The sequence below is a fragment of the Macaca thibetana genome, chromosome 6 (genome assembly GCF_024542745.1).
Source record: "Macaca thibetana thibetana isolate TM-01 chromosome 6, ASM2454274v1, whole genome shotgun sequence".
NCBI lineage: Eukaryota > Metazoa > Chordata > Mammalia > Primates > Cercopithecidae > Macaca > Macaca thibetana.
In genome coordinates this window covers 141,272,436-141,293,590 of record NC_065583.1, presented here as the reverse complement: position 1 = coordinate 141,293,590, position 21,155 = coordinate 141,272,436, and the positions used below count along the sequence as shown (strand labels likewise).

General features: G+C 38.7%; 2 long non-coding RNA genes and 1 other non-coding gene across 3 annotated transcripts in view; 1 reads left to right on the top strand and 2 right to left on the bottom strand.

Annotated features, from left to right (window-relative positions):
- Positions 1-7,931: 7,931 nt before the first annotated feature.
- On the bottom strand, positions 7,932-8,093 carry LOC126957825 (U1 spliceosomal RNA). Its single transcript, XR_007726981.1, has one exon. It is a non-coding gene; the product is annotated as a U1 spliceosomal RNA (small nuclear RNA).
- A 361-nt stretch (positions 8,094-8,454) lies between these two features.
- The window catches only part of LOC126956465 (uncharacterized), a 26,608-nt gene continuing 13,907 nt past the window's right edge, over positions 8,455-21,155 (top strand). The window contains exons 1-3 of the long non-coding RNA XR_007726385.1: positions 8,455-8,579; positions 10,174-10,318; positions 16,862-16,954. This is a non-coding gene — a long non-coding RNA (uncharacterized LOC126956465). The remainder of the gene's footprint in view (positions 8,580-10,173; positions 10,319-16,861; positions 16,955-21,155) is intronic.
- LOC126956468 (uncharacterized) overlaps positions 10,004-21,155 on the bottom strand; it is a 27,072-nt gene continuing 15,920 nt past the window's right edge. Inside the window, exons 3-4 of the long non-coding RNA XR_007726388.1 lie at positions 10,621-10,695; positions 10,004-10,297 (exon numbers count right to left, since the gene is read on the bottom strand). This is a non-coding gene — a long non-coding RNA (uncharacterized LOC126956468). The remainder of the gene's footprint in view (positions 10,298-10,620; positions 10,696-21,155) is intronic.

Here is a 21,155-nt window from a genome sequence, read left to right as displayed (position 1 = left end):
CTTGGAAAAATATTGAGCTTATAAAGTACATTGGCAGGGGATAATTTCCCTATAAAAACCTGAGCCTCAAGATACTGGGTGCTGAGAAACGAGTAGAAGGCTGAGAGATGGAAGTCCCCAAGACCAAACCTATATTTATGTTTTTTCAAAAAGCAGTGTTATGTTGCAAGAAAATGGAACTTCCAGAGAAAGTTGCTATGGTTTAGATGACTCACTTCAAAGGTACAACGATCAGTTTCCCCAGGATTTATGCTACTTCTCGGAAGAGAGAGAGTTTGTAGAAAAAATGTTGATGAAGATTTAAAGATCTGTTCTATAAACCTAAGAGAGGAAGGAAGCAAAGATACTTGTGATTTCATACTACCTTCTGTAGGTTTCACAGATTTGAAATTTGAATCTACATCAAAGGAGCTGAAAAGAAAAACATTAGTCAAGGCAGATGAGCAGATCATACCACACCTCTGCCAGCAGCACCAGAAAACAAGGAACATTCAACGTGACACTTGGGCCCAGGAAGGAATCACTTCAGTGGGGGTCAAAGAGGAGAGGCTGTACAGGCAAGGTACCTGGGCCTGGTGTCAGATAGATTGGAAGTGAAACCTTACTCTCCCCTCCTAACTGTGTATTTAGGCAAGGGGATTCACTTCTGTGAGTTTCAGTTTCATTCTCTGTAAAATAGGGGTTGCCGTTTACTCCCTAAAGTTGGGAAGTGAAATGAAACAACTTGTAAAGAATGAGATATCACTTGTTTTCAAAGAGTTGTTACTCATATAATTAGCAGGAAGACCCTGTCCTTAGGTGGACACATCACATTTAAAAAATGAAAAAGTTCTTCCCAATAATACTGGTTAGTGTGAGACTAATTCCTCAAGATTGACTTTGCTAGCTTCAGTTCCCTCTCCTTGCCTTCTTGACACAGAAAGAAGTGAGCCATGAGCAGGATTTGCCGGTGTCTAATGTTCAGGCATGGAGAATTCCACGTAAGGGCCCAGGATCTCTAAGTTTCCAGAAAGTTCTGGGAGATATTTCACAATCTCAAGATGATCCATTGGGCACAGGATTCTCTCTCCCTTTACATGCATTAGTGAAGTCCAAATTGTGATCTAATATCCCATACATAGGAAATCCTGTCATGTGAGTTTTTAAAATGTGAAGGGGCAGAATTATGGAGAATTATATCTTAGACTATGCACACTTCAGTATGAGTGAGTTGCATGTGGCAATGTGCTGAGAGTGATGACCTTCCATTGTGTGCTAAAGTGACTTCCCGTGCATTAGCAACGTTTTTGGAATTAGATTATTTAAGTTGCACTTTCTAAAGTTCTTTATGTCTTACACATGAATTGATTGTGCTTTCCTATACTTCTGAAGCCATTTACTCTACCCAAAAAATAATTGAAGCCAAGTGTTACTGTCTCTTATTGCAAACAGAACATATGATTTGCACAATGAGATTTTATTGCTTGGCGCACATGACTTTAGCGTGCTTTAGTGTGAAGTAAGTTTTCCAAGTCTAGAGGATTTGGCAAGTATAAGAGATTGAAGTTTTCATTTTAGGTACCCCCTCCCCCAAGTGTCTCCAAAGATGACGGAGATGATTGATACACTAACAGATGTTTTGTTAACATCACATTTCCAGAACTCTTCTTACTCAGGCTGATAGCATTGCATCTGGTTAGCTGTACTTACCCTTTTCAGCTTGTAATTTTCCTTTGGCTAAATTATTATTGACATCAACAAGAGGTGGACTTCCTCAGGGTCATGTAGAACACAGAAGCATGCCTAAAAGAACACAGGGCATAGAGATACCTTTTCTATTCATTTAAATTTCAATCTCTTTTGACACGAGGTCTCGCCTTCAATCCAAAACACTTCAGCCTTCCTGGCTAAGAGGGCTAAATGTGCCCAAGGCAAAGAAGCTGCTGTTTTCTTCTCTTACATATTTCTCACTTCTTTCCCCTCTTTGATTCTGTAGTGGGCTTAATGGTAGCCACAGAAAGCTGTGTCTGTGTTTTATGTCTTAATTCCTGGAACCTGTGAATGTGATCTTATTTGGTAAAAGGGTCTCTGCAGATGTAATTAAATTAAGGATCACGGGAGAGTGAGCTTATCCTGGGCTATTCAAACACATGTATCTTTATAGGGTACAGATGCATAGGAGACACGCAGGAGGAGGCAGTGGGACTGCAGAGGTAGAGATGAGAGTGATGAGGCCACAAATCAAGGATTGTCAAGATCAACCAGAAACTTGAAGAGGCAGGGAAGATTCTGCCCTAGAGCTTTCGGAAGAAGCATGGCTTTGCTGAAAACTTGATGGTGGGCTTCCGCCTCCAGAACTGTGAGAATACATTTCTGTTGTTTTGTGCTTCCCAGTTTGTGTAATGGGTTACAAAGGATAGTAGTATAGCTCCTTTTCACTTTCTTTTCTGCTCCATTTCAGTTTTTCTATCTTTTCTGCACTTTTCCATTTCTCTCTCTCTCTCTCTCTCTCTGTCTCTCATTGTATCACTGCCAAGACAAAGTACATAACAGTAATTGATGCATGTGGGTATGATTTTTTGCAAAGTTGACTGACTGTTAAGCCAACTGCCCATGTTTTAAATATTAATGAAAATACAAATTACTTGGCAGTTTTGTTAAAAATGCAGAATCCCAATGTCCACCCTAACACATTTCTGATTTTATTGGTCTGATATGTGACCTGTGAACCAGTATTTTTTAACAAGAATCTGAGAGATTCTTTTATAGATGGCCAACAATCCATACTTAGGAAAGACTAAAGTAAGGCATGGTTCCCTTTGTCTGCTATCAATAACTGATACATATCTGGGGTATAGGATTGTCAGTCTAAAATCCCATTACAATCCAGGAAGTAGTGTCTATAGAATGCCAAATCCCAGGCCTCTGTAAAAATATAAGTAACCTCAAAAGGATTTGGTTAGACTCACATTTAACAATTCACAGTGGCTAATTCAAGGAAATGAGGGTGGTTCTTTAACCTTTGAGTGGAAAGCCTAGTTGGGGGGGTGGGTAGCATAACATTTCCCAGCATGTTCCTTACTGCCACTGCCTGGGAGCGAATTCTAGACAGGCCTGGCAGGCCCATGTTCCCACACACTGGGCCAATTTTTGTTCCTGGCTCAGTGCTGTGCTTACTTAGAGGGGTAATAGCTTTGTCTGTTTTGCTCCTCAGTGGGACATATCTCCCATCTATTTTGTTTAGGAACTCTAAACACGTCCAAAGGGAAGCTCAGCTGTGGAACTCTGAATAGGATCTGGCTAGAAGCAGCCTCAACACACTTTTTTTTTTTTTTTTTTCACTCTTCTCATAGTCCTTTTCAGACCTGGGAGGTTTTTCAGAAGACTTGCTGCTGCAGGCTGTTGCCTGAAACCACCCATCAAGGAGCATGTCCACCTCTTACTTCTTGGCTGGCTGTAAACCTTGGTACATTCAGCACAGAAAGTGGAGGCTGAAGAGGGTCATCAATTTGTGCCTGAAGGAGGCCGTTGTTTACCCCTTATGAAAGCAATGGGAAGCAGAGTCTTTTCCTCCTACTTCCCAGAAGCAGAGTAAACATACCCTTTTGAATGAGAAATGCTGGTATGTGAGGCAAGTTTCCTATAAGAACCCAATTGCATCTTGTCTTTACTCTTTCTGGATGCCTTCAGCTTATACTGCCCTTATCTCTTTCCTATCTCCTGATAGCCCTCCTTAGACATTTGACATGGTTTCCTGATGACAGCCTGTCTTGACTCATTGTTTAATTGCTGTGCAGTGCTCAAACTTCTCCTTCAGGCAAACAGCGTAAATACACAGCACATTCTTTAGAAATTGATTTAAAGTCTTGCTCTCTATAAACAAGTACCCTTTTTGTATAATGATGGATTTTTCTCTGGGTAGATACCCAGTAGTGGGATTGCTGGATCAAATGTTTTTTCTACTTTTAGTTCCTTAAGACGTCTCCACAATGTTTTCCATAGTGGTTGTAATTCACAATTGCAAAAATGTGGAACCAACCTGAATGCCCATCAATGAATGAGTGGATAAAGAAGCTATGGTATATATATGTATATACCACATATAAAATATATGATGGAATATTACTCAGCCATAAAAAGGAATGAATTGTATTCACAGCAACCTGCATGGGATTGGAGACTATTATCTTAAGTGAAATAACTCAGGAATGAAAAACAAAACATAGTATGTTCTCACTCGTAAGTGGGAGCTAAGCTATGAGCATGCAAAGGCATAAGAATGGCACAATGGACTTTGGGGACTCAGTGGGAAAGAGTGCGAAGGGGGTGAGGGATAAAAGACTACAAATTGGGTTCAGTGTATACTTCTTGGGTGATAGGTGCACCAAGATCTCACAAATCACCACTTACTCATGGAACCAAATACCACCCGTTTCCCAGAAACCTATGGAAATAAAAAATTTAAAAATAAATAAAGTCTTGGTCTCTTAAGAAGCTGAACTTTAAAGTATGGTGTTTCCTACCTATTCATTAAACAGTGTTTCTCAAACTTTATCTGAAAGATTTGTTGTAAATATCACTGAGTCACACTCCCTGAGTTTCTGATTATGATTCTGCTAGAATTTGCATTTCTAACAAGTTCCCAGCAGCTGCTGCCAACCCTGGAACCACCCTTGGAAAATCACTGCTTTAGGGAATGTATCCTTTTTACTTTGCTTTGTACTATGTGATACAAACGCTTGTATTTTATATCCCTTGAGAAATAAAAATGTCTTTGTTTGCAACTCAGTTACCCAGAGTGCAAAATGGGTGATAAGCCAAGCAAATGTGATAAGTACTTCTCTAAGTGTAATGATGCTTTAAAAACAGCCAACCATGACGGAGTGCTCAGTTGCAAATGATGGTTCCTTTGCAGCTCCGTAGGCTGCCTCAGGTGTCATGCTCAGTTTTCCATCTCCTGCTTTTTGGTCTGCAACTATTTTCCTATGGGCAGCCCCTCAATCCCATGTTACATGTTCTGACCACATTCCGTTTTATTTTACTCCAGTCCTCAGGGAGCTATCTTCAGCATTCCATACCTAAGGACTCTCATGGATTTGAGAAAATTTAAAAATAGTCTCTCTTCCTCCCAGTATCTACTTTAAAACACATGAGTTTCATGTGCTTTAAAGTATAATGTATATATACTCATATAGTATCATGAGTGTCTTAATGTGTATTGTGCACTTTTAATGCCATGGCAAGACTCTTCAAGTTAACATTACCTTCTTATTCCTATCCTCGTAAGTGTTTGTGAGCTAGATTGCAGAAAATTTGACATTCAAAAGCCCTTGCTCTTTGAAAGAGAAAACGTATTGTGAGAAAATATACATTCATTTTGATGAATGAAGCAGAATCGGATGAGATCAAAAGTTTTGGTTAATCCATAATATTGTGGGAGATAAGTACAACCCTCAAAGTTTCTACTATTTCAAAGCCCTTGTTCCTTATTAGGTTTCTCAGGGCAAGTTTGATCACTGGATGAACCTGTCCCCTCAACTTCAATGTTATCTGCTTAATAGATCAGACATTATAAAGTTTCTCCTTTTTCCTGAATTTCTATTGAAACTAACGCCTTTGTCACTCATTATGCAATGTTTGGCTCTTCATTCTTTGCACGTGGAGACTGACTGGCCTACCTCTCTGCACATAGTAGTTTCCACAGGTATAAAGTTGCAAATGTTTAGTTTTTCTTTTCCCTATTATAAGATTAAAATGATAAATAATGAGACTAAAAGAAAACAGAGACCTAACAAAGAGAAAGACTAATATTGTAATTAGTAAGCGGAAAAGCAGCAAGCGACTTTAAAAAAGACATCTTGCTTGGAATAGGTTGTGAAAACAGCTGCTCCAGAAACTACCACTCATATGTCCAGAACTAATAAAACTATTCTTCAGCTGTTTTCCATTGAAAAAAATGAGAAGAGGAGATTGCGAAAGAAAAACAAAAACAAAAACAAAAAACTGTGCACAAGTAACTACTCCAGACAAAGCTGCTGGCATTCTAAGTTCTTTGAAAGAAATACACCCTCAAAGTGTCATAAACAAAACCTCAGCTCCTCTTCCTTCTCTCAAATCCTTCACACCTCAAGATAAAGTAATACAAATTTCAGAGTTGTACTGCAGGTTTTATTTTTCTTTTTAATCATTTGTAATTAGGGAGATTTATTTGTTTAGTACAATGTGTCCAGCCAGTAACTTCCATGTGCCAAGCATCGAATGGCGTCCTTGGGCCTGTAAAAGGGAGTAGTAATTAGAACTGGGATGAATCCCATTTGACAGAATGGTCCGATGTCAGTCCACACCCTTGTTCTTGAAATTCAGAGAAAAGTTAAATTGGTACAAAAATAAATTCTCTTGAAACATTTCCTCCCTGTACTTGACATTTTGGTGCTCGGGTTCTTTTGATGTTTAGCACTGAACACCGAGGAGTAAATAACAATGGGAACCGTTCTGAGAACACCACATAAACGTGGTAATTTATAAAGCAGATGCTGCTAAATGCCCAGCAGTCTGCCATTTTAGACTGTTGTTGGAGTGATCTTTATGCTCTTGGATTGCAACTGCAATGTTCATCACCCTGCTCTGTTAACTGAGGGTCTGGAGTAGTAAAGGCATATCCCGTCAAATGTGAAGGCTATCTTACATTTGGCACTGGTTGCACAGTTCACTAACAGAGAGATTTAAACTGTATATGTTTGTGTGCCGCGTGTATATAGCTTAAAAATAACAATTACAAATACAATGTGCTTGAGGTCTTCAGAAAAAGAAATGTTTAAAAAGGAAAGAATGCCAGAGCTGGAAGGCTCTTAAAGTTCATGCTTTTTTTTTTTTTTTTTTTCCGGCCAGTCATTATATTTAAAAAAAAAAAACTGATGTCAAGAAAAGGAAATGATTTGTTCAAGGCCTCACAGTTTTTTCTGCCACTTTCTATTTAGAACCCCAATGAGATTTCAGCGACTTTCATTCTCTGCTATATCATTGCCAACACTTTTCAGAAATGAGACAGAAAAGAGGGCCATGAATGAGGCTGAAGAGTCCAGATGAAGAGGATTAGTTGTTGCAGAAAGAGCTGCATGTATCAGAAGGCACACCTGTGGTAGTGGCACGAGGGTGATCCTCCACCCCTGCCCCATCCCGCTCAGCTGGAGCCACCACCAGTGATTGCCGGTAGAAACAATCTGCACTGTGTTCAGGGAAGCATTCCTCCTTCATCTCAACCTTATGCTTGTTCCCATTTACCAAGATATCTAAAGTTGTTTTTCCTTCCTAAGGGTCAGAAATGCTCACTCCCATTTAAGATGATTTTTCAAAAGTCGACAACTCCACATCCAAGACTAGATAACAAAACTCTTTCCCAAAGGTCAAAATCCAACACAGTGAGCCTTGCTCATGGCACCGATTACTTTTTCAAAGACAGTGAACCAAGGGTGAAATGGAGGGAGGAGTCAGCAAAAAATGCTGACACCCAAAGAATAACCAGACTGTCAGAACCACAATGTGGACCTAGGGTTTCATTCAGCATTTTCCTCAATCTTTCAAACCTTTGACATTTTTTTTTTTTTTCTGACCAAATGTAGGAAAATAAGTCTTCCAGAACAGAGAGCAGAATATCTTTTCCGAAACATTAGATTAGGCAGGCTGACTGGGGATCAAAGCAGTTTTTAATGGGATATGGGATTAATGATAAGACTCTGTAGTAAAGAAAAAAAAAAAAAAAGAAACAAATTAGCTGAAGTTGAATTCAAGGTCAAGATAACCTAACATTATCCCAGAAAAAGTTAACTTCCTCAATCAATCTTTGTCTGAAAGGTTTTGAATAAAAATAATAGCATGCAATTAGTAAATAGATATTTTAGAAATCCCCAAAGATTTGAGGACATGAAGTTTCTTTTTTTTGATATCAAAAACATTAGGGGAGAGTGCAAACTCAGGCCCCCACTATCATAAAGTATGCAGTCGAGCGTCTCACATTTGGGGAAATATCAGGAATCAGCACCTCGGAGACAATGGTTAAGTCTCACTCTGAGAAAACCACCTTTGTGATCATGGGATCCCTCCTGCCAGGTACATATTATGCATGAGGTTTCTTGAAAAAAAAGGAAATTTAAGAAATGAATGGAATCAAGTACCTTATCTCGTAAAGAACTATAATACTATTGAGTGGTAGGAGGCCAAGAACTGTGTAGAAGAAACATTCTTAAACTGGGAATATTTTAGTATGGTGGCAAAATATGAATGAAACTGAACCTTGATAAAGAAAATGAAACTACCATAAAAGAAGATATTTTATTTTTCTAGGGTTAGAGTTCACAGAATATAGCAGGCATCTGGGAATATCTTCCAGTAAGAGAGTTCATGGGAAGTATGTATGCAAAGTGATGGAAGTGCCCATTTCCTGCCACTTGCTATGGCTCAGACTCTGGGTTACAAGTTTACAAATGATATCTAATTTAATCCTTAAAACAACCCAGTGACTCAGATGTTTTCACTTCTATTTTACAGGTAAAGAAAATAGAGGTTTAGAATGGTTAAGTAACATGTCCAAAATATTACAGCTGGTAAGTATAGGAGCTAGAATTCCAGTTCTTATCTGTCTAGCTCCAAACTTTTTACTTTAGCTGCTGCTGGGTTGCTGTGTCTGTATCCCTGGTCTTCTTTAACAATTTCTTCTTTAACCAAGTTCAATCCAAACACCTATCAGAAATATCTGTAAATCTGGAAAGTTAAACCAATTCTTTATTTTATTTTATTATTTTATTTTTGAGATAGAGTCTCACTGTGTTGCCCATGCTGGAGTGCAGTGATGGGCAACACTGCAGCCTTCACCTCCTGAGCTCAAGTGATTCTCTTATCTCTGTTTCCTGAGTAGCTGGGACTACAGGTACACCCCACTATGCCTGGCTATTTTTTTAAAACATTTTTGTTTTTGGAGAAACAGGGTCTCACTATGTTGCTTAGGCTGGCCTTGAAATTTTGGGTCCAACTGATCCTCCAGCCTTGGCTTTCCAAAGTACTGGGATTAGAGATGTGAGACACCACCCCCAGCTAAACCAATTCTTTTAAATTTCTCTGGGCTGGGTTTGATAGTTACTAATCAAAACACGGTGACCCTGAAATAGATTGAGATTTAAAATACATTTGAATTGTACGATGTTTTGCATATATATGTAAAAATATGCATAGCTTACCATTTAAAAAATATCCATCTACATTTTAAAATTTTCTAGAATATTTATATGAGGTTACTATTTTTAAAACTATGTCATGCTTTTCATCTAGCTTTAGTGTTTGCTAGCATAAGCATATTCATATTAGATTAACATTCCATTGGGTTCAGACATTTGTTTCAGCTTCAGTGAGTGCCTGTTAGTCACATTAGAAATCTGTTATTGACATTTGCTATTTAACAAGCCCATTATTTGGCAAGTGTTTTCTTAAAAGTGGCCAGTTAAAGAACTGTCTGTGATTTGGGTAGATTGTCTGAATAAATGAGGTTATGATGTTGCCCATAATCAGCTCAAAATTAAGCTTATATTTTATTTACGAGTTGGCAGTTGACACCAGTCTGATGAGAACAATGCTGCCATTGGAAAAAAGCAGACCAAATATCAAAGAGAAGCAGTTTTTTGTACATTCCATTTAGATACAGCTTGAACTAAAGGGCTCTCATTTGGCTCTGGTGATGGGGGTCCATGGTTCACCTTTAAAACTGATATGGTCCTTACCAACCTCATATTCTTTACAAAATCTTTGGTCAGTTTGCAATCCCATTGTATACTCAAACACATTGGTAAGCTGACTATCATGCAAGTACATCACAGTGTTCGAAAGATGGGTGATGATTTGGTGCAGAGCAGCGGGTAACTGTGTCCCCTGATAGGTACTGGGTAAAGGTGGGTAAAGGATTACAGAAAAGGTGCTATATGCTATGGGTTTGAAGGCTTTGGAACACGCATCAGGAGCGCAAAGCCATGCATCAGAATTTACTTTTGAGCAATTTTAATTATGGTTTTTGTTTACTTTTCCAGTAGAAATTAACTGTTATTTGTCCTTTTCACACAGAAATCATTTTCATCCTCTTTCCCCAAGTATTACTGTAGAATGTATGTTGGCCATCTCTGGGCATTGACTCTTAGGCTTGTCATTCTTCAGACATCCCAGGCTGCTGGAAACTTGACTGAGGGCCAGGCAGGGTGAATGATCTGTTCCGGGAGACAACATCTTCTTTTCGTATGGCCTGATTTCAGGAGAAAAAGCAGTTTCTGAAGAACTGGCCCTGGAAATCAGCATACTGCAAGTGAGAATGATATTGTTAAATCCACTGACAACAACTTAGCTCTCTTTCCATTCCTCAAGTCACTTCTTATCCCTAACGAGGCCACCATAGCAAAGAAGCTGGACTGTGGCTACTAGATTACCATGTTTAGCTTGGTTAAGCTTCAGAGTCTAATGATGACTGCATACTTCTACCCTACTGATACTGGCCAGGGAGCTCTTGTGGGCACATCCATACCCATTGTGTTAGGGTTCTTTAGAGGGGCAGGACTAATGGTATAGAGGTATATATGAAAGGGAGTTTATTAAGGTGTATTGACTCACATGATCACAAGGTGAAGTCCCACAATAGGCCATCTGCAAGCTGAGGAGCAAGAAAACCAGTCCGAGTCTCAAAACCTCAAAAGTAAGGACACTGACAGTGCACCCTTCAGTCTGTGGCCAAAGGCCTGAGAGCCTCTGGCAAACCATTAGCATAGATCCAAGAGTCCAAAAGCTGAAGAACTTGGAATCCAATGTTCAATGGCAGGAAGCATCCAGCATGGGAGAAAAATGGAGGCCAGAAGTCTTAGCCAGTCTAGTCCTTCTATGTTCTTCTGCTTTTATTCAAGCTGAGCTGGCAGTTCATTAGCTTGTAACCACCCAGATTGAGGGTGGGTCTGCCTTTCCCAGTCCACTGACTCAAATGTTAATCTCCTTTGGCAACACCCTCGCTGACACACCCAGGATCAATACTTTGCATCCTTCCATCCAATCAAGTTGACACTCAATATTAACCATCACACTCATCTTGTAGATTAGAAGGGCACACTAAGTTCTGGACTATGGTTTGAGAGAAAGATCACTGTTATCCTATTAGCTATGAACATTATTTTGTAGGAATTAAAAGGGTAATTGTATAATTTAGGGGGACAGCAGACCGTTATTGGTAGCCTACGTAATAAGCTTACAATTTGACTTTGTGATGGAGGGAAAAACATTTTCCAGTTGGGCTTGCTTTTTCTGGCAGGACTACACTAAGAGATCTCAAAGCAGTTGAGATTTACCTAACAACTGTGGTTCTTTGCCTTTTTTCCACTGTAATACATACACTCACATATGAAACAATTTCATAGGTGAATGTGGATTTAGACAGTTAAATTACTGTTAGAATAAAATAGATTTTTGGATAATGCATAAATGACATCTCCTAGCTTCTAATGTTTTTCTTCCAAAACTCCTTTGTCACACACCTGTGTATCTCAACTTCCCAGATGAGAAGAGATAAATGTAAAACAGTAATGGACTTTTTCTGTGCCCACATAGTGTTTCTGTCTTACACTGACACAAATTAAAAGACCAAGGACAGATGTCCAATGACGTAAGTGGAGGAGATAGAGTGGGGAGGACACACTAGTCAGTATGTGTTTTTTTTGCTTGGGATAAAAGTTTTTGAGAAACTGAAATGTGAGTTGGAGGGTATATTGAATGATGCCTCTTGCTAGGTGTACCCATGGAATTGTTACTGTGCATATTTACATATGAGGTGTAGCATAATAAAAAAGGTGGAAAATTCCTATTAAATGAATTTGCTTTACAATGATCATAATCTCAATGAAGAATGTAGTGATGTTACAGTGAGTTTTGTCTTTCTGGATTTGTGACAATTTGGGCTTGTCTTTAGTAAACTATTGATGGGTCAGAGTTGGTCTTGCGACTGGCATCTGGAGAACAATGTAATTTCAGACATTCATGAGAAAAGAGAAGATGTTGGAATTATATATAAATGTAGCATGAGAGTGACATTCTTTTTCCTGTTGGTACATGGAAGCATAGTTATTTGAAGAACAATATTTCAAATATATGGTCCTTTGAGTAGGAATGCTACTGTGTTACCCATAATTTTTGAGATTTTTTTAAAAGCTAAAATTAGCAAAGTTTTTGGTATTTGTTTTCAGCTACTCTGAAGACAAGCTAACTTTCTCTTTCAACATATATTGCATGTTTACAAAAGCCTTACCTAGTATTGCATAAATATGATGAGAATTGGAGTTGAGAGTCATGAAACCTGAATTTTATCGTTATTTATCAATTATTTATGAAGCCCCTACTACATGTTCTGTATTGAGAAACAAGGATGGAGTAGACTAGTTTCTGTCATCAAAAGTAGTAAAACCTTGCAGATTATAATTATCTATCATTGTGAGACATCTGCCCACCTCATATAACGAATAAATATACATAGGTATGGGTTCATAAACACAGTTTTGTTTTGTTTTAAGCTTATATAAGTAGTATGCTGAATTTATCATCTTGAAACTTCGTTTTTGTGCTTATTTTAAATTGCTGTTATTCTTTGTTGTTTAATTATTGTGAATCATCCCCTTATACAAATATATAAAATATATTTATTTCTTTTTTGATTAGTCAGAATTTTGGTTGTTCCGGTTTTTGCTGTTATCAACAAAGATGTGAATATTCTCGTCCATGTCCCTTATGCCTATGTGTGTTAAAGTTTCCAGGAAGAAACTTACGTGGTCATAGGAAAAATGCATTTTCAACTTTATCAGCTAATGCCAAATCATTTACCAAAGAGTATGTACCAATTCACGCTCATCAGCAGCATAAGAGAAGTAAAATAGCCTTATTGCCAGACTTCCAAATTTTTTGTCAGTTGAATGAACATGAACTGGTGTCATATGATTGTTTTAGTGATAATTGTCCAGAATTCTTTGAGTTGTGTTTAATATATTTATTAATACTTTTAGTTTCTTCCCCATGAATAATATTGACCTTTTGGTCATTTTATTTGCTTTGGATCACTCTTTTATTACTTATCGACTTGATCATTATTCTTTATATAGTAATCTAAATACTAATTATTTGCAATTTGTGGATAAATATCTTTTCCCGGTTTATCATTTTTCTTTCATTTTTGTTTATAGTGCCCTATCCTACTCAATTCAGTATATTTGAGCTTACCAATCATTCTCCTTTGTTTTGTTCCTTTTTCTCATTCAAAAAATATATTACTACTCCAGTTCATAAATTATGTTCTCCTATATATGTTTCTGAAGTCTTTAGAATTTTAGTTTAAATATTTGTTAATAACTCATCTGGAATATATCTAATGTTTGGTTTTTGTGCTACTTTTTCATATATTTTATTTCTATGCATGCTACAAACTACATAATGGATTATTATTTTTGCTTTAAGTAGGTAATTATTTTTTAAAGAAATTAATAACTAAAGCATTTCATACTTGCCATTTCCAATGCTCTTCTGTTCTTTCTGTAGACCTGTGTTTGTATCTGGTACCATAACTTAAAGCTGAAGTACTCCCTTCACCAATTTTTGTAGTGCCAATCTGCTGCCAATGAAGTCTTATTAGCTTTGTTACTCTGAAAATGTTTTTACTTCACCTTTATATTTGAAGGCTATTCTACTGAATATAGAATTTTAGGTTAGCAGTGACTTAAAAGATTTTTTAGCTCTTTAAAAATACTGTTTCATTGTCTTGTAGGATGCATTATTTCTCATATGATGTCAGCATTCATTCTTATTTGTATTTTTCTCCTTTGGTTCATTCTCTGTCTCTCTTTCACTCTCTTAATATATATGTTACACACACACACGGAAAAGCCAACGGTGTAGCTCTGGTAGGAGTCCGAAAATTTGACAATTGGTAGTGCTGATGGTGTAAGTCCCAGTCTAAGGGCAAGAGAAGGCTGATGTAGCAGTTCAAGCAGTCAGGTGTAGAAAGAAAATTCTCTCTTCCTCTACCTTTGTGTCCTATCCAGGCCCTCAGTGGATTGGATGATGCCTATCCACATGGAGAGGGATATCTGCTTTACTCACCATACTGATTCAAACATGAATCTCTTCTAGAAATACCCTCACAGACACACCTGAAATACTGTTTAACCAAATATCTGGGCATCTTGTGATCCAGTGAAGTAGACACATGAAATTAGCCATAACACATACCCATTCTCTTTTTCTTCTCTTTGGTTATATTTGAGGGCTTCCTCTTTCCCATATCCTATCTAAAACCGCCTTCCTTCCCTCCTCTCTTTCTTTCTCTCTCTCTCTTCTTTCTTTTTTCTTTCTTTCTCCTTCCTTCCCTCCCTCCTTCTCTTTTTCTTTCTCTTTTAATCTTCTGTCTTTCAAAAGAATTTACCCTGTTGGTTATACTGCTTCTCTTTGAGAATTGACACTTTATTTTATTTATAATTAATTAACACATAATTATATATATTTATTGGATACAATGTGATGTTTCAATGCATATACACATAGTATAATGACCAAATTGGGGTAATTATCATATCCATCACTTTTAAAATTTATTATTTCTTTGTTGTGACCATATTCAAAATATCTTCTAGCTATTTGAAATATGCACTGCATAGTTATAGTAACGCTGTTGTATTTCTTAATGATATTCTTATTGGCAGCAATTAAATATCCTCAGATCTATTCAACTCTTTAAAAAACACATTTTACCCCACCACCTTTTCCCTCTTTTATCTTAGTTTTCTCTCATTTCCTAACATGTCTTTCAAGAGAGTTGTATCTACTTGCAGTTGCTATTTCCTCAACTCTCCACTCACTCCTTAATCTGTTCCAACCTGACTGGCTAAAGTAACCAACCACCTCCATGCTACCAAATGCACTGGAGATTTAAAATTCTTTGTAAGTGTCTCAGCACAATCTGACATAATTGAATACGCCCCATTTATTTAAATGATCCCTTTATTGGTTACTGAAATAATATATCTTTCTGGTTTCCTTTCCTACCTCTTTGGCAATTACTCTCTTGTCTTCACTGGGGGCACATTCTTTTCATATTGTGTCTGGAACTGGTGGGTTCTTGGTCTCACTGACTTCATGAGTGAAGCCACGGACCCTCGCGGTGTGTGTTACACTCCTTAAAGATGGTGTGACTGGAGTTTGTTCCTTCAGACGTTCAGATGTGTCTGGAGCTTCTTCCTTCTGGTGGGTTCGTGGTCTCGTTGTCAGGAGTAAAGCTGCAGACCTTCCTGGAGAGCGTTACAGCTCTTAAAGGCAGCGCCTCTGGAGTTGTTCATTCTTCCCAGTGGGTTTGTGGTCTCTTTGGCTTCAGGAGTGAAGCTGCAGACCTTTGCCGTGAGTGTTACAACTCATAAAGGCAGTGTGGACCCTAAGAGTGAACAGCAGCAAGATTTACTGCAAAGAGCAAAAGAACAAAGCTTCCACACTTCAGAACTGGACAGAGCAGGTTGGCGCTGGCTGGCTCGGGCAGCCTGCTTTTATTCCCTTATCTGACCCCACCCACATCCTGCTGATTGGTCCATTTTACAGAGAGCTAACTGGTCTATTTTACAGAGAGCTGATTGGTCCGTTTTGACAGAGGGCTGGTTGGTGACTTTACAATCCTTGAGCTGGACAGCCTGCTAGACTGAAAAGTTATCCAAGTCCCCACTAGATTAGCTAGATACAGAGTACCAATTGGTGTATTTACAAACCCTGAGCTAGACACAGAGTACTGATTGGTGTATTTACAAACCCTGAGCTAGACCCAGAGTGCTGATTGGTGCACATACAATCCTTGAGCTAGACACAGAATGCTAGATGGAAAAGTTCTCCAAGTCCCCACTAGGTTAGCTAGATACAGAGTTAGCTAGATACAGAGTACCCATTAGTGTATTTACAAACCTTGAGCTAGACACAGAGTACTGACTGGTGTATTTACAAACCCTGAACTAGACACAGACTGCTGATTGGTGTATTTACCATCCTCTACCTAGACATAAAAGTTCTCCAAGTCTCCATCTGGCTTAGGAGCCCAGCTGGCTTCACCTAGTGGATCCCGCACAGGGGCTGCAGGCAGACCTGCCCACCAGTCCGGAGCCACGCCTGCACTCCTCAGCCGTTGGGCTGTTGATGAGACCAGGCTCCATGGAGCAGGGCGCAGCCCCATCGCTCCAGCAGCGCTGGAGCCCACGGCAGTGGGGAAGCCCAGACATGGCGGGCTGCAGGTCCCCAGCCCTGCCCCGCCGGGAGGCAGCTAAATCCTGAGAGAATTTGAGTGCAGCGCCGACTGGCAGGCAATGCTGGGGGACCCAGCACAACTTCCGCAGCTGCTGGCCCAGGTGCTAAGCCCCTCTCTGCCCCGGGCCGGTGGCGCCCTGCCGGCCACTCTGTGTGTGGGCCTGCTGAGCCTGCGCCCCTGCCCGCGAGAACTCGCACTGGCTAGCCAGCGCTGTGCGCAGCCCGGGTTCCCGCAGGCGCCTGTCCCTCCACACCCTCCGGCAAGCAGAGGGAGGTGGCTCCTGCCTCAGCCACCCCAGAGAGAGGCTCCCACGGTGCGGTGGCGGGCTGAAGGGCTCCTCAAGCTCTGCCAGAGTGGACGTGGAGGCGGAGGAGGTGCTGAGAGTGAGGGCTGCTAGCACATTGTCACCTCTCAATATTGGCCATTAATTACTGGAATTATTTGAATTTCATATATAGATCTTTTTTCTTTTCATAATCTTTACTTTTATATTAGAAAATCTCATCTTTTGTTTGTTTGTTTTTTGAGACAGAGTCTCGCTTTGTTGCACAGGTTGGAGTGCAGTGGCGCCATCTTGGCTCACTGCAACATCTGCCTCCAGGGTTCAAGATCGTGTCTCTGTCACCAGAGTAGCTGGGATTAAAGGTAGGCACCACCACACCTGGCTAATTTTTGTAGTTTTAGTAGAGATGGGTTTTCACCATGTTGACTGGGCTTGTCTTGAACTTCTGACTTCAAGTGATTCGCCTAACTCGGCCTCCCATTGTGGTGGGATTACAGGTGTGAGCCCCTGCACCCAGCCAGGAAGTTTTATTTTTAACAATGGCTTCAGTTACCATGTACCTATTTGTTTATAGCTCTTGGCTTTTTTTCTGTAGTCCAGAATTATTTTCTGAACTCCAGACACATATTGGACTATACACTTAATATTATCCGTCAGATATCTGAAAATATTCTCAAACTTCAAAGGTACAATATCAGTCTCATGATTTTGTTACATCAAATATAATCCTTTTCAATTATTTTTTATATGATGAATGGGATCATTATTCATCCATTTCGTCATGTTCAAAATCTAGGGGTCAACTTTTATCTTCCCCCACCCTCCCACATAAATCATACTTATTACCTAGTTAATTTTAAAATAGATGTTCATTCTATAATATCTTTATGTCCAAGTCTATTTATATTAACAGAAACTTAGTTCAAGTTGCCATTTTTCCTTGTCTGGACCACTATAATTATTCCCTGCCTGTTTTAAGATATATGTTTAACAGTATGTACATTGAGACTTTTAATTGTTTCCGAGTTTTTGCCAAAGCTCCAAAGCTGAGAACAACAAGTAAAAGATACCCCTTAATGCTGATGTGCTGCTAGACATCTTTGTAATGTATTAGATAAACAAATTTATGATTCCATACAACTTATGTAAGAGAATTCTGGAGTTTATTGAGAAAATTTAGAGAAGGAGAGAATGTTCCCAGGGCCCTCGTGCCTTCAATAAGAAAACATTTCCTATAGTTTTTAGGGTTGATAAATTCTCAGTATATTTAACCTGGCAGGGATACTACAGATTTTTAAACGACATTGTGGTTATTGTAGAGCTATTTTTAATTGCTTACCTCTCTCCTGAGACTCTTGCCCTTTCCTTTGACGTTAAGCTTCATCTGACACTTAGAGATTTTGCTGCCTTTCAGCTTCTGAATTGTCAGACATTTCTGTACAGAGATTAGCATGATTTTACAGGCAAAATTCTGTAGCCCTTTTCCCCCCCAAAGTTCCTGTATCTTCCAAAAATAATTTCAAGTATTCTCCCTCTAACTATAACAGGTATGTAAGGTTATGAAAGGAACCAAGGGAAGAAATCCCTTTCAATGTTTCAATTCCCTTGTACATGAGCTGTCTGGCACTTTGACTATGGGAACTGCTAACTCAGTTTGTTTGCTGACAAAATATACTTTGCAGAATTATCACACAGTTTCATGGTTTAAAAGTCAGATGGCAATATATCTCTTCTGTACCTAGTTGCATTCTTGTGGTTACTGATTGTTTGACAATATTAGCAAATTTTTATGTCATCCATATTTCCAGCATGGCCTCCAATGTGAAGCTAGATTCTTAATTTCACAAAACTCTCCCAGATAAAAAGGGTTAAATGAGATATGTCAAGCAAGAATTAAAAGATAGAAAATTAATGCTGATTCTTTCAGATAGCCTGCTCTTTTTTTTTTTTTTTTTTTTTTTTTTTTTTTTTTTTTTTTTCATCTCTACTAAGCCAAGTGACATTTGGTGTCAGAATTTTTCAGAAAGCACTAGTATCAAAGACATCTACAGAGTGGGAGGCTGTAACATGACTGTAAGTGTAACTTTTTCCATCCGTAGAATTGTTCATAAATTGTAATAAAATACCTCATGGAGTGTATTTTGCTGAAATACATCACATTTATAAGGGTCTGTTTTATAAATTAGACCACGTCAAGTACATTGAGACAATGGAGAACGCATTTCAAGTATTATTTAGGTTACCCAGAGGTGTTGTGGGAAGTATACAAAACCAAAAACTCTTAAGAAATTATTTTTGTTTTCCAAGAAACTTATGTGATGGCTTTAAGTGTCAGAACAGGGCAAAAAGGCAAACAGAAGAATGTATGGATCCATTTCACTGCCACAAAAGGTGCTGCCTGAAGAAGATGAATCACATTACAAATTATCTAATTTAAAGCAATTCAGAGATACATCAGTGTGAAATTTAGTATATTTATAATTTTGACAAATGATTTATTATGAAGTCTCTCATTAATTAAAATACTGCCAATTGAAATTAGAATGCTGGATTTTTTTAGGACAAAGACAATTTCATCATCTAGGTTTTGCTCCTAATGAATAAATAACTATGTAAATAATTTCTATTAATATTTTAAAATAGCCTTTATATTCTTGTTTTTGTAACTGCAAAGGAATCATACTTCATACTCAATCTCTATTAAGTCTTTAGTTCATGTCAGGTGCACAGTAAACTATTTACTAGAGATTTTAGTCACCATAATCAGAATAATAATTTGTATCTAGAAGAGGAGGGAAAAACACTCTTCTTATCAATCATCGAGGAAATTTAAATTTTTTTTTAACCTGAATCAAGACAGTTGGGGAATTTAAAACTGATTGTAGGACTTTAGTGAAAATTACAGATTAAAGTTTGAAAATTCTCTCTTCCGTAAAAGCAATGAGAAAATTGGCAAAAACTTGTTAAAATCAAAACTTTCAGAACTCTAAAAACTAACAAAAGGCTTGCAGTAATATGAAGCCCATTCCCCGCCTCGCCCCCTGCCCACCCCAGGGAAAGTGGCAGAATCTCAATGACCCAGCCATCCCATTACTGGGTATATACCCAAAGGATTATAAATTATGCTGCTATAAAGACACATGCACACGTATGTTTATTGCAGCACTATTCACAATAGCAAAGACTTGGAATCAACCCAAATGTCCATCAGTGACAGATTGGATTAAGAAAATGTGGCACATATACACCATGGAATACTATGCAGCCATCAAAAAGGATGAGTTTGTGTCCTTTGTAGGGACATGGATGCAGCTGGAAAACCATCATTCTTAGCAAACTATCGCAAGAACAGAAAACCAAACACCACATGTTCTCACTCATAGGTGGGAACTGAACAATGAGATCACTTGGACTCAGGAAGGGGAACATCACACACAGGGGCCTATCATGGGGAGGGGGGAGGGGGGGGGGGGGGAGGGATTGCATTGGGAGTTATACCTGATGTAAATGACGAGTTGATGGGTGCAGCACACCAACATGGCACAAGTATACATATGTAACAAACCTGCACGTTATGCACATGTACCCTACAACTTAAAGTATAATAATAATAAATAAATTAAAAAAAAAAAAAAGAACAGAAAGTTTTGCGATGTTTTAATTTATCATAATTCCACTTTCTAGCATCCAGCTCTGTGGTAGCCTTGAAAACTGACAGTCTGCATCAGAGTGAAAACCGGCAGCCTGGCTGCAACTGGAAGTAGAAAGGGTTTGGAGACTCTTCAAACACCCTTGCCAGAGCATTGCAATTGTTTGTCTTGTTTGATGGTTTACTTAATAGTCCACTTGCAAGACTGTTTTTATTTGACCTCAGTCAGAGCTATCAGTGCAAAAATCCTCTTCTCTGAGGCAGTTGCTTAACTTCATGTCTGACTGAAGCCATGAATAACTGTTGAGGCAAACAGTAGACAAACTATGAAGCTAAAAAGAAAAATCAGTTAAACAAAAATTCTGTAGGAGCTTTGGAGAAGCCCTAAGGTATTTCTGGGATTCTAAAACACTACAGGCATGCATGTGACTGTAAGCATACTCAGAAAAAAAGTGAAAAGTCCTTAAGCTCTTACTTCTCATTGATTTTTGTGACTGTGCAAACAGAAAATGAAGACTAAGAAGGAGTTATCAACTATCTGACTAAGTATTGAAAAATGTTATGGGAGCCCAGTGAGAATTAGAGCCATAAAGAAGGTGCCACCTGCGGAGAGCTTTAGCCTCCCGTTAGCCAAACCTAGCAGGAAGCCAGCTGATAAGGGGATCTAGGATTGATGCAAAATCTAAGAAAAGAGAACCCAGAGAGGTAGGTCTAGCTCTTGCCTTGAGAGTAGTTGTCCATCACGAGAAAATAGTGGCAAAACTTCTGTTGGAAGATTGTCAGGGCCCAGGGGAAAATAATAAACATTTCCAGAGAAATAAAATGATCAGTGGTTTCCAGGGGCTCGAGGGGAGAGGTATGATTGGTTACCAATAGACATAAGGAACTTTTGCCATAAAGAAAATATTTCTTAT